The sequence below is a fragment of the Cornus florida genome, unplaced genomic scaffold (assembly GCF_030987335.1).
Source record: "Cornus florida cultivar Cherokee Brave unplaced genomic scaffold, ASM3098733v1 CherokeeBrave_3.0.0_Hap2_Chr02, whole genome shotgun sequence".
Taxonomy (NCBI): Eukaryota; Viridiplantae; Streptophyta; class Magnoliopsida; order Cornales; family Cornaceae; genus Cornus; species Cornus florida.
Genome location: NW_026775572.1, coordinates 50,030,063 through 50,043,649, shown reverse-complemented (window position 1 = coordinate 50,043,649; position 13,587 = coordinate 50,030,063). Strand labels below are relative to the sequence as shown.

The window sequence follows — 13,587 nt, the reverse complement described above, 5'->3', positions numbered from 1 at the left end:
ACCTAAGCGCAATGCCAGGGTTTGATGACCGGGGTTGGATGCCAGGGTTTGATGACCGGGGTTGGATGCCAGGGTTTAAGTACTTGGATGGGATGCCAGGGTTTGGGTACCTGGGCGCAATGCTAGGGTTTTGGGTACCTGGGCGCTATGATAGGGTTTGGGTACCTAGGCGCGATGGTAGGATTTGTGTACCTGGGCGTGATGCCTGGGTTTAAGTACCTGGACGCGATGCCAGGGTTTGGGTACCTGGACGTACTGCCAGTGGGTACCTGGGCGTGATGCCAGGGCTTGAGTACCTGGGCGCGATGCCAGGGTTTGATGACCTGGGTGGGATGTCAGGTTTGATGACCTGGGCACGATGCCAGGGTTTTGGGTACCTGGACACGATGCCAGAGTTTGGGGTACTTAGGCGCGGTACCAGGGTTTGGGTACCTGGGCGCGATGCCAGGGTTTGGGTACCTGGGCGTGGTGCCAGGGCTTTGGGTACCTGGGCGCAGTGCCAGGGTTTTGGGTACCTGGGCGCGGTGCCAGGGTTTTGGGTACCTGGGCGCGATGCCTGGGTCGAGAAAGTGTACGAGTCAAGTATTGGCGAGAATGAGTGAGAGAGATTAAGTGTCAAAGAATGTGCAAGCTAAGTAGATGGCAAGAGACACTGCAACGCAAAATGATATACACGGGTAGGAATGTGCGGGCACGATAGAAGGCGAGTGAGTGTTTGCAAGAATGAGTGCGATAGTTAGAGTGCATAAAAGTGTGCAAGCCAAGTGGATGTCAAAAGACACTGCGAAACAAATGAGAAACACGAGTTAGGTTATGTTAGCACGATCGAGTATGAATAAGTACTTGCACGATAAAGTGTGATACGGTAATGGCACAAACGAGTGCAAGTGAGTACTGGCAAGAGTGAGTGCAAGTGAGCACTCGCATGAGCAAACTGTGAGTAAGTGTGCGAGTGAAATGACCAATTTGAAATATGACAACACAAGTGTGGTATGTGTAGTGCCAATGGCTTTATATAGTCCCCCTGTACAAGTAGACTTTGTAGAAGATAGAAGGATAGTTGTGTATAAAGGATGTGTAGGCCTGGTAGCCTAGGTTGGAATGTTTTATTTTGCAAAGTTTCTAAGTGTTATAACTTGAGAAACATTTGGAATCCAATCTTTTTAAGTGTAAGAACTCGAGAAAGGTTTAAATGGTCGGCCTTGTAGCCTTGGTTTTAGTACTTGAGGACCGATTGCCAAGGTTTTGGTACTTGAGGGTGGATTGCATCGCTTAAGGTTTTAGTACTTGAAGATGGATCATATCGGTGGAGGTTTTAGAATTTGAGGATGGTTCAAGGTCTTGGTACTCGAGGACAGATTGCTCGAGGTTTTCATATAAGCGTAACATACTGATGAAATTTGATGACCATGTGAGGTGCCAACGTTTTGTGATTTAAGTAAAGTGGGAAAACTTAAAGATGAGTAAGTGTGCGAGCCAAATGACTAGAATGAGACACTACTGCATAAGTGAGTATTTCTTGTGTCGAGGAGATATAATGTTTTTCCTAAACATTGAGTGCGTCCACGTGATAAGTAGATTTTTTATTTCATATATAAAGTTTCGGACCTCGCAGGTGAGATGTCTTGAGAGTAATCTTTCCTTTGCTTATGTTTTGAAAAATGTATAGAGTATGACAAGACACGTGTGTTTAGTCATACTTAATACTTAGATATATTGAAAGTTACAAAGTAAGCGAGCATGCATGTTATTGTGGACAATAGCATTAAATAATAAAGTGGCTTGATGGAACGTGTGCCATGTGAAAGTGCGGTGCTTAGAATATGCAGTTGTAAAGACTGAGTGTGTGTGCAACAGACACCACAGGAAGGCTAAAAAGTAATTAAAATAAATAGAGTTGATAGTAGAAAGCAAACCCATGAGATGTGCCAACCGAGTGAAGGAATGTATATACATATATATAACTAGTCCATGTATATATATATATATAGCTAGTCCCCCCTTGTAGAAATTACAAAAGGGTATGTGTGCATGAATTTATATATATATATATATATATTTAGGGATGCGAGTCGGGTGAAAAGCGTGCTGATGAGGGGAGTTACTGTATAAAAAATAAATAAAAAAAATGCGATATCGAAGGTGAGTATGAGCCAAGTGAAAGGCATGCAATACTGCAACCACCGTGGGTAGAGTTCCATCGAGAAAATATTTATATTGTGATTTCGATGGTTTGTGCAAGTCAAGTGAAGGACATTCAGTACTGCAACGTGAAGCAATTTAAGGTGGAGATGCATTTAGAATTTTTTGTGATATATATCTCATGCTGGTAGAGATGGTGTTGGGTTTGAGGACTTGTGTGGCAAGGCTCACATTGATACATAGAGGCCCAAAGCTTAAGGGACAAAGGTCCTTTATCATGTGATGCGATAATGGGTCAAGGGTCTTGAGTTTAGCGAGATATGAATAGATATGTTACGAAATAATGCATTGTTGAGGTCGGGCGAGAGTGGCAAATGACCTCGTTGTTTTTTTTTTTTTTTCCCGAACATCATAGGTGAGATGTCTCAAGAAGTACTCCTTGGCTAAGAAACTTTTACGAAGTATTTTGTAGTCGAAGTTGCTAGGAGCTTGAGAGAAGGAGAGAGAGAGAGTGCGCACGAATTAGCCAGTATGGGACTGATTTTGAGGGGCCTCAAGTGCAGTATGAGGTGTATGTCTAAGTTTGACTTCGAGGAGGCAAAGAAAATCTGCCCACACATCTTTAGCCACCTTATCTATTTTGTGAGACCTTAGTAACCATGTAATAAGGTGGGTTCGGCCAATAGTAACGAGCATTATTTCTTGTAATAGCAAGCATTTGTTAGTACTCGAGCAGAGGTCAAGCTACCAAGTTAGAGGTATCGATGTCTCTATGTGTCAAGGTGTATAATAGCTTGTGGGTTTGGGTAGAACACATGGGTTCCATGTTGTTTACTTGTTAAAGTGTCGTGAATGAGCTTAGCAGCAAATTGAGTTACAAGGCTACTGGAAGCAGTGAGTGAGCCTCGCGACAAATTAAGTTACAGGGCTGCACTTCGAGAAGGGTGTCGAGTTGTTGGTTTTAGACACTGAGTAGCTAAAAAAACAAAAAAAATGTCTTGATAGTTAATGTCATGTGTCATGTACATGTGTATTGAATATATGTTTCCATGTTGGATATGTGTGTATAGGGAAGTCCGTACAAGTGAGATGTCATGAGAGTTGTGAGAACATCCAAGTGTGTATGTTCGTGTATATCATGACATAAGCTTGCAAAATATAAGCACCAAGATGACAGGTGCATCTTAGCTGGCAAGTGGACTTTTCCAATAAAGTTCCATAAAAAACTAGTGTTACTTGTTAGAGGATAATAGATAGGTGCACCTTTATATGCATATATATATATATACACACACACCCACCAATATATGTAAGTAAAAGTCTATAGCGAGAGTACACTGTATTTTGAGAAGAATAGTTTCGAAAGTTATGTAACAAAGTCTAGTCCAATCAGTGAATTAAAGCCGACTTAGACATATGATTATGTGTTAGTGTAAACTTTTGTATGGATATTTATTTTTAATATCAAATGGTACTGTCTTTATGTCTACATGCATAAATAAAATTTTATAACTCCACCGCGATGGTATGTGCACCCAAGTGAAAGGCATATGGCACTCCAATGGAAATGATAGGCACGGGTGGATTTCGACTCAATATTGTGATGAGTGGAGTGGTGGGAGAGTTTAAGAGTGAGCCAAGCGGCTGCTATTCCATTGCATAGGTGCTTGTTGGATTGTATAGCTGCGCGTCAAGCAGGAGGCATGAGGATGCCCACCAACACTAGGCATTCAAGTCTTTAATATTTTATTCATAGCATACAAGAATAAAAACATATAAAGAGAATAAAGTATTGATTGTACAAGTTATGTATGGGCTAGTAATACACATGTATGTGTGATGTATATGTATACATGGGTATGTGCTTTGTCAATGACATGGTGCTGTATAATTCAAGCTTATCTCTTCTCACTAATCTTTTGAAAGAACAAGTAGCTTTAGAATTGCTTGTAATTATGGGTAGATGGTGCGTAGCAGTGTAAAAGACAAAGTAGACTTTGTATAGATGTATAAGACAGTAAATAAATCCATGGAGGATTTATATATATATATATTAAAATGGGTCGAACATCGAGAGGAAAATCCTTCAAGACACATTTGTTTTAACAGAACACCTTGGAGGTGCTACGTAAAGTTCTGGCTTCGAACTGCAATTCAGACTGCGTCGAGGAACGCGAGGTCGTCGATGAAGGTGTCATCGATTTTAACAAATTGATTTTTTCTGGACTTTAGTCGATTTGTGGAGTGGGGCAAACAAATCATATAACATGTGCAAGATCCGCGAATTGTTTAAGCAAAGTCGCAAGCTTGCTGACATAAACTCCTATATCTCCCACAACAGTCAAACGAATCATGAGATTCGAGTTAGGTCTCTTCGACAACTCCTCTCTTCGTTTATGTTGTTGGAGTTGTAGTAGTCAGCTGCGGGCTAAAAAGCCTCCCAGTCTGACTAGGGCAGTGGGGTGACTCATTTGAAAATCATGAATAGAGGGTTGGTCACGAAATCGACGGGTGGGTGAATCCAAATTGGTTGCACAAATGGAATAGCTGGGCCATTGACGAAACTGCCGATAAGAGAATAGTCGGGTCATCGACCAACATAGGTCTAAATTGATAGATTGTCGACAAATAGAAGCACTGGGTCATCGACCAAACTAGCTATCGCCGGAGATCAATGGGTTATGTCAATGTGGTGTAGCGAAAAATCGACGGGTGAAATCGACGGGGTTTTATCGACGCGGCTGGGAGCGTAAAAAAATCGACGGTTGCCAGAAATCGGTGGGTTGTCAGCGGGGCAATTCAATACTAATTCGATGAGGTATATCGAGGATCTAAAGTGTCGAGTGGTGCTCGATGTACTGAGCAAGCTTGGTAAGGATTTTTTTGGAGGTGAGATGCAAAAATCTCTATTGGAGAAAGATGTCGAGGTAGTGAAAAATGTGTGGACAGTTTCTTTTTTTTTTTTTTTTTTTTTTAATATATATATATATATATATATATATATATATATATAATGATTGGCTCAAGTCTGTAAGGTAGTGGCCTAGACTAATAGCAAGGTAAATCACGGAACTTAATGCTTTGGAATTTTCCCAAGAGAAAGCCGTGAGCAAGTCCATTTTAATGGGGACAAAAAAAATGGGTAAGGCCGATAAAGTGTGCTTACCAAATATTTTTCCTTATTACAAATGGGGGAACAGCGGTTACTCGAGAAATCGTTCCTCGAGGTTTGATGGTTTTGACGTGAGAGCGCAAGCAGTCTTAGGATTGGAGTGCTTTGGGCGTGCGCTCAGTAGTGTCATTGGAGTGAATATGTAGGATCTCCATGTCTACGGCGAAGTTGCAGTTGGTGAAGGACTCGCTAGCAATGTGTTTAAGCTAGCAGTAAGGAAGGTTTCGTTGTTGAGGATGGCTGTTTAAATAGACCAAAACCAAAATTGGATTGTTTCATGTGTATATTAGGCTTACTGTATATGAATATATAGAGGAGAGAGGTAGTTGGAACTCGAAGAATTGTTTTTTTTCTTTTTGACTGTAATACCCCTAATTTTAAATAGATAGTCTCGGCATTTTTATGGTTATTTTTACTGCATTTTTAGTTGTTTATTTGTTTAATTGCCTGTTTTTGTAATTAATTGATTACTTGTTTTATTTAATTGAATTGTTGTTTGTTTAATTGTTTTATTCTCTTTAATTAAGTTACTTGTCTTAATTGTTAATGGTTTATTAATTAATTTAAATAGATTAAATGGAATTAATTGGATTAAATTAGTATTGTTAATTGTAATGTTTAATTAGGGTTCTGATCTGACTTAGATTCTAAGTGTTATTGTTTTCTTTTCCTTCTCGGACCATAACTAGAATTAGGGTTATATTTTTCCAAGCCTATAAATATATCGTTACGTTAGCTTAGGGTTTTAAAAACATAAAACATAAATTCTGTTCACGTAAAGAGAGGGTTGAGAGAACAGAGGCATCAGTTAGGGCTACCAAGGAGGAAGGAGAGGTTTTGTTTGGGGATTTAAACCAGAGCAATAGGAGGTTGACGGTGAATGGACGTCATCAGAAAACTTAGGAAGATGGCAACAAGGTTTTGATTTCCAAAATTACACAGGCAAGTTTTATTCTGTCTCTCTCTCATTGGCCTGTGTTCTGTGCATACCTGGATAGTCTCTAGGGTTTTAATTAAACGTTAATTGAATCTTGCATGCTTAGATTATGTCAAATTGATTTTCTGTATGTGTTTAATTTTTGTCTGAAATAATTCTTGCAAGTTTGGTGTTCGTCGTCTATGTTTAAAGCATAACAAATTGGTACTGTTTTAATTGTTGTATTAGTTCTTACTGTTGTAAACAAAGGACTGGGATGATACTAGATAGATATTAGATTGTCTAGAGCAGTATTAATGAAGAACAGAAAGGTTGGAAGAGGCCGGAGACGGAGCAGACGAAGCAGGAACGGATTAGGCCTCTCAAGAGGGAGAGAGCAGGCTCCATGAAAGAGGGAACCGGCTCCCTCAAAGTGCAGAGCTAGCTTTGGGGAGTTCAGAGCCAGCTCCCACCCCTTTTGAGCCGACTCCAAGAGGCATGGAGCCGGCTCCATGCTTTAGGGAGCCTACTTCCAAGATCTGAGAGCAGGCCCTCTCATGTTTGCGCGTTTTGGGATTTTTAGCGGGTACTGTTTGAGTGCTTGGTTCTTCCCGATCAGTTTTGGGACTTTACTGGGGGGTTTAATTTTTAACTTCAGGTGTTATTAAGACCTCTAATTTCATAAGTTACCTCGTTAAATTAATTGAATGAACAGTGTGAAATAAAATCACTTTGCATGCTGTTAACGATTGGAGGGAAATTAATTGCTTAGTTTAATTCGGCGATTTAACGGATTATAGCATGAGTTTAAATCTTGTTTTAGATGCACAGTAGGGTCATTTAGTTATCACATTTAACCTATGCATCCTCTGGATTTATTTGCTGAAATATTTGTCTTTTTCTGCAATTTCATGAGTTAAGGATTGGATTTAATTACTGAGATATTATACACTATTTTGCAATTACCTAGATCATGATTTCGGATTTTAGTTGCTAAACTGCTATTTATAATTCTGTAGTTTACATGGTTTTGGACTTAAATTGCTGAACTGTTACGTAAGTTCTGTAATTTACATGGAAGATAACCTGGATTTTAACTGAGGAATTATTAACTTATATTCTGTCAATTACATGGATTTATGTGTTGGATTATAATTACTGAGTTATTATATTAAATTATGTCAATTATCTGGATGTTGTGAATTGTATGCACATGTATGGGACTGTGGCATACGAGGGATGGTTTAGCTCAAAACGCTAAGACTTGCCCTAATGGAATAAAGGAATGGATTGTAAAAGTTTAATCCTACTTATATTTAGGTCAGATCAACTGACTAAGTTGAGTGACTACATGGACTAATTGTTGTGGGTAGTTAAGTCAGATCAACTGAATAAGTTTAGTGACTAACTGGATTATAAACTGTATGTCAGACCAATATATAATTGAATGACATACTGTGGTTGTGGACGGACTTTACATATATGATTATGGTACCACGACATGAGCTTGGGTCTCAGTGTCGATGGTTAGGGCGCGTATATGCGGTGGATATGTAGCTGGCTATGATAAGTTGAGGTGTACCCTGTTAGGTCTAGGTATTCATGTCCACCTTTGGGTGCATTTTTGCATGTTGCCTTCTATTCAAGTTGAGACCCCGTTTGTAGTCCAGTGAATATCCCTTAGTGTGGATATATATATTGTTATAGACTAGATAGATATTGTGAGATATCTAGGATGTATCTGCGTATCGGGTCACTGTATGGATTGCAGTTAGAATAGAACTTGTTCGTGGACCTGACCCACTCTTTTATTCTTTTCAGGTACGGGACGGTTCCAGTCTTAAAGCTTGATCGTGCTTATCGGAGACAGTTACTCATTCATCTATTTACGTATGACTTTTCTCTATGTTTAGTTTGGGATTTTATTTTCTGTTATTCAGTTCAGTTGGGATTTTGTTTAGGGGTCCACTAGATGAAAATTTTGGAGAATTGGATTATTATTCATTATCATTTTGAGGATTTTATATTTAATAATTCTTTCAGCTTTATTATTATTTATTTTCTTAAATCTTTTTGTATTTTGTGTTCGTTTATATATTAATTATTTGATATTCTCTCGGGTTTAGGCTTAGGCTTGATTAATTCATGTCTCAGATTCGAGGGGTATCACAATTGGTATCAGAGCATTCCAGGTTCAGTGTCTCTAGGATTCTATCATATAAGATTTTCGCGTAGCGTTTTTTCTTGATTAGAGCTTAAGTTTAGGATTCATTGTATTCCTTTACGGTTTGTTTAAATTATACTGATGTCTATCTTTCTATGTTAATAGCATGGTTAACGCCAGAAGAGGACAGAACATGCATGGAAACAGTCAACAGAGGAGAGTGGCACTTAAGCAACAGGAACGCCTGCGGCGTCAGCAAATGGAGGAAGAGCAGTAAATGCCTAGGTTTTAGGATGATGATGGTCAGTTTCAGGAAGAGTAGGAGGAGGTTCACCAGGCTCAGGATCTGGTCAGAGATCCAGAGTATCCTCCTCATCTCAATGATCTCATTGCTCGGGCTATAAAAGCAGGGGTAACATCTGTACTTCGGAATCAACTATAGGTTCAGCAGGCACTAATACCAGCACCGGTTGTACCGACTGATACTTGGGAGAAGGCTAGGAGTTCTTTCATAAAGGGGAGCCCACCTGAGTTCTCAGGCTCCATCGATGCGAAAGCAGCTCACCAGTGGAAATAGGACATTGAGCGACATCTTCGTCTGGTTCAGTGCACGGAGGTTTAGAAGTAGATGTTTGCAACCTTCAAGCTAGTTGGAGATGCACTATAGTGGTGGGAGTCAGTTACCACCGCAGAGGAGAGAATGTCATTGACTTATGATCAGTTCAGTGCACGTTTTGATGAGAAGTATTTGCCTTATGCAGTCAGGGCAGCTATGAAGACTGAGTTTCTTAATTTGTAGCAGGGAAACATGACAGTGGCAGAGTATGAGCAGCAGTTCACGCGCCTATCTCTTTTTGCTCAAGAGGAGGTGGATACAGAAGAGAAGAAGCGCGATAGTTTCGTTAAGGGACTAATGTGGTCTATTAAGCGAGCTATTACAGGTAGTCCAACCTACACTACTTATGCTCAGGTGGTGGACGCTGCTTTACATCAGTACTAGTTGACCGTGGACTTCAGACAGGCACGAGGTGAGAAGTGGGATGACAGAGACTCTATTAATCAGTCAGTTGAGAAAGGGAATGGCAATGGACAGCGACAGAATGACAAGGGCAAATTCCAAGGACAACAGCCTTGGAAGAAGCACAAGGGTGGTTCAGATGCTCACAAGAATGGGGCACCTATTCAGAGGCAGCAGAATGGGGTACCACAGGCAGGACAGGGTCAGCCATAGGCTAACCGACAGAGGAGGCCATTTGGCACTTTCCAGGGTAGTTGCTACACTTGTGGAGAGTATGGTCATACTTCGAGGCAGTGTCCTAAAGCAGGATAGGGACAGGGACAACATGTGCAATAGGGACAGTGTAACTTCTACTTCATTTTATCATTATAACATGCTTTTGTTATCCTTTGCATGGTTTTCTAAAAACACAATTTTTTTTTTTTTTTTTTTTTTTTTTTTTTTTTTTTTTTTTTTTTTTTTTTTACAGTTTATCTAATTTTTGTTTCATATGACAATTATTTCAGGATAGTCTAGATATAAATTATTGGCTTCTGAAGGTGACATTGGTAAATGGGGTCATGAGTATGTCAGGTGAGAACCATCTGTCTTTATACAATTAAATTATTAATTATACGCCTATTTTATTATATTAAACTTGTTGCCTCCAAATTATTTGCATACCAATAATTAATTATTGCTTGTTTGTGATAGAAACTTAGCCAGAGAAATTGCACAAGAGTATGCAAAACGACAGGTTAGACTATTATATCATTCAGAAATCTTATGATAATCTTTGCTTATTGGGAACTGAAAACAGGTTTTTAATCAACCCTTTATTGAATTTCCTTTTTCAATCAGTAAAAAGGGCTCTGTGTTCATGTCCATACTATAGAATCTGATCAAATGTGTTCATAATGTTTTTGTTTATATGATCAAATTAGTTAGTCCATCTTTCTTTAAGCCAATTTTACATTGTCGACATATATGTCGGGTGTGGGATTAGTGCTGTCGCAGTCTAGTTATTCAATTGTAAAGAAGTGTAATTTTATTGTTTTTTTTTTTTTTTTTTTGGAATGGTAGTGACAATCTCATTTGTATATAATACCTTTATAGCATTTAATTTGTAGTTTTAATTGTTAAGACTTTAAAATATTCTTCCTTTATATGAATCATTGCAGGATGAGGAGGCCCCCCAATAGATGATCTAATGGAGCTTGTACTACAAATAGTTGCCTTCCATATGAAGGTATGACCATTGTAACAAAAATACAGTTTTAATTATTAGCATGGGTCAAAAACAAGTGTTTGTAATGAACCTCTAGTATTTTATTTCGGTATTGTGGCCGTTGTCATATAATCAGAGAACTATTGGTTATTGTTTTTAATTAATTAATTATTATTTTTTCTGCATTGCAGCACAATGCTGAATCTGAGGCTGTAGATCTTTTGATGGAGGTATGACGTGTTATTTCGTCTTTGTTTTTTCTTTTGCATCTGTGCATGAATTTACTATAATTTACTACATAAAAATGATCTCTTGAATTATTTTAGGTTGAAGACCTTGATTTGTTACTGGAGTATGTAGACGGTACAAATTATGAAAGGACATACTTGTACCTAACTAGTGCGGCAAGGTAAGTAATATCTTATGGGCAAAATTGTAAATCTGTGGGGGACTCATGGATTTTGTTGATAGTTTGCATGAGATCTCTAAGTTTCAAAATAATGCAGATGTCTTCCTCGACCAGATGATATGCTAGTCCTAGATATTGCATACATGATCTATCTAAAATTTGAAGAATATCCAATTGCACTTCAGATTGCGCTATTCCTAGACAACATGCAAGTCTGTAATTTATTAGGAATATGGACAGACTTTATTTATTTTTATTTTTTTATATGAAAATTTGAAATTTGTGGTGTAAGTATTGTTAAATTTGTGATGAAATTAATAGAAAGGTTAAATGTTTTTTTCTTCCCGCATCCTTCTTTATGTTGGTTCTAAAATTTCAATGTACACCTTGGCAGTATGTAAAACAGGTTTTTACATCTTGTGATGATCTGCTGCGAATGAAGCAATTATGTTACATCCTTGCTCGGCATGTAAGTATTGATTTCTTAAGTTTAAGTTATTTTCTCATCTTCATTGACTTTTACATCTTTTTGCTGTGCAAATGAGACCATTACCCAATATTGTTCCCATCTATGCAAGGTGTTGGTAAGGATAGATTGGAGTCGGACCTAATTTTTTGCATTGTTTTGCATAAAGTGATTGCTCTCATAACAACCCGCATCCTAATACTCGTTCGTCAAGTTTTTACCAATGCACCAAGCTTTTTCTTATTGCTGTTCGCAAACTGGAGACATACTACTTGTTTTGCTACATTATTTCCTTGTTTAGTTATAATAGATGATGCAGTTTGAGTTCTGGTATGGATGGAAGTCGTAGTTTCCTTGATAAACCATTTGTCCAGTTTGATTTTACCTGGAAATTATATGTACCTGTCTCTGTATGTTGTCTTTTTCTTATGAACATACTATTCATGTTACTATTTCCATAGAGGTCTGGTGAACTTGTTCACACCAATTAGTGGCACATTTTTCCTAATTTTCTGAGTATGTAATTTTAGCATGCTTTGCTTATTGTGTTTGCTTCTGATTCTGTTGACGCCAAAATTGGTTCCTAAGATCCGATCTTAATTTGATGTAAACCGGGCATGCCAGAATCAAATATATGGTTCAAATGTAAATTGTCAACTATAGTCCCTTTGAGAAAGTTGACTTTCAGGTGATTGCGAGGAAAAAGGGAACAATAAAAACTCCTCTTTGAGTTCAGAATTGCTTTAGTTAAAAGGACTTTATCAATGAAAAATTATAGTAAAAGATTGAGAGAATAGAAAGGGGAAGAAAATAGATATAGCAAGAAGAGAGAGAGAAAGAAAGAAGGAGAACGAGAATAAGAAGATAGGGATAGAGAGAATGAAGAAATAGCAAGGATGCTATTCTTGGAAAAGCTTGAGAAAGCAAAAAAATAATAATAATGATTCTGAGGGTGCTGGACCACCATCTCAGCATGCCCTTTTGTTTATTTATAGAAATTATTAGAAACAAACTCCTACCAATAAGTATTCTAATTGCGATGAAACTCTATCTCATTACTGAATTTAAATTCAAACTAAAATTCTTAGATAAGCATTGATTCAATAGTTCAAAAATATTCTATCCAATCTGCAGCAGTCTTGCACATCTGTAACTTTACTTTGTGTAGAACCTTCCACGTCACTGTTACTATTTACTTGTAATTCATGTCCATGTATAACATTGATGAATTTTATTCCAACTGAATTGCTGATCCAAACCACTTTCAACCTAATCATAAACCACGACCCAAATCCAGTGCTTTAAATCCATGTTTCCAAGCCCGAACTAATCACTGCATCCTCAACCCAATGTTTATGCAACCCGAGTGTCTAAGTATCATCATTCATTAGGCCCATACTCTTGGCCTATGACACCATGTTACTGTTTATCAAGCCCAATTAAAGCCCATACCCAAATTACCAAAATGGGTGCTAACAATGCCCCCCAAGTTTTGGCAGCCGTTTGGAACTTAGGCTTCTAAAAGTTTGAACTACGCACCCATTGTAGCTTATCTCATATACACCATATAGATTCCAAACCCCATCATGTTATCAGTTCCAAAAATTGCCGATTGACATTACTTATCTAATCCATAAATAAAACTAACGTAAACTCTTCTTCTTCTAACCACCTGATCGGTTGATCAACTATAAATCAACCTTCGCAATAGCACGAATCATTGTAAAATAGGGCTATTGGTCGGGTAAGTCGAACCACTGGGATTGCGCTAATCTATGGCAACCTAAATGTCTAGAGTCATTTTAGAGTGATAAGGTGTAATAAAGAGTTGTTGATTGGTTTGTCACTAAGCTAGAAATGTAAAGATGCATAAAATAATAAATGGAAGGAGATTAAAAGGAGTGAAACTTAGGTGGAGAGGACTAGGGAAATGAATCCACCACACACCTCATAAACATGCTAGCTTGCAATTAACTTGGGGAGCTACTTATGTAAATGACCATGATATGTAGAGATGCATGATAACTACACTATCTTCAAGAAGTTCATACAATCAAGAGCTAAGTATAAACCATCTAAGTATAATCCCCTTG

General features: G+C 38.2%; 1 pseudogene; it reads left to right on the top strand.

Moving 5' to 3' along the window:
• The first annotated feature begins 278 nt into the window (after window positions 1–278).
• LOC132296220 (26S proteasome non-ATPase regulatory subunit 2 homolog A-like) overlaps window positions 279–13,587 on the top strand; it is a 44,062-nt pseudogene continuing 30,753 nt past the window's right edge.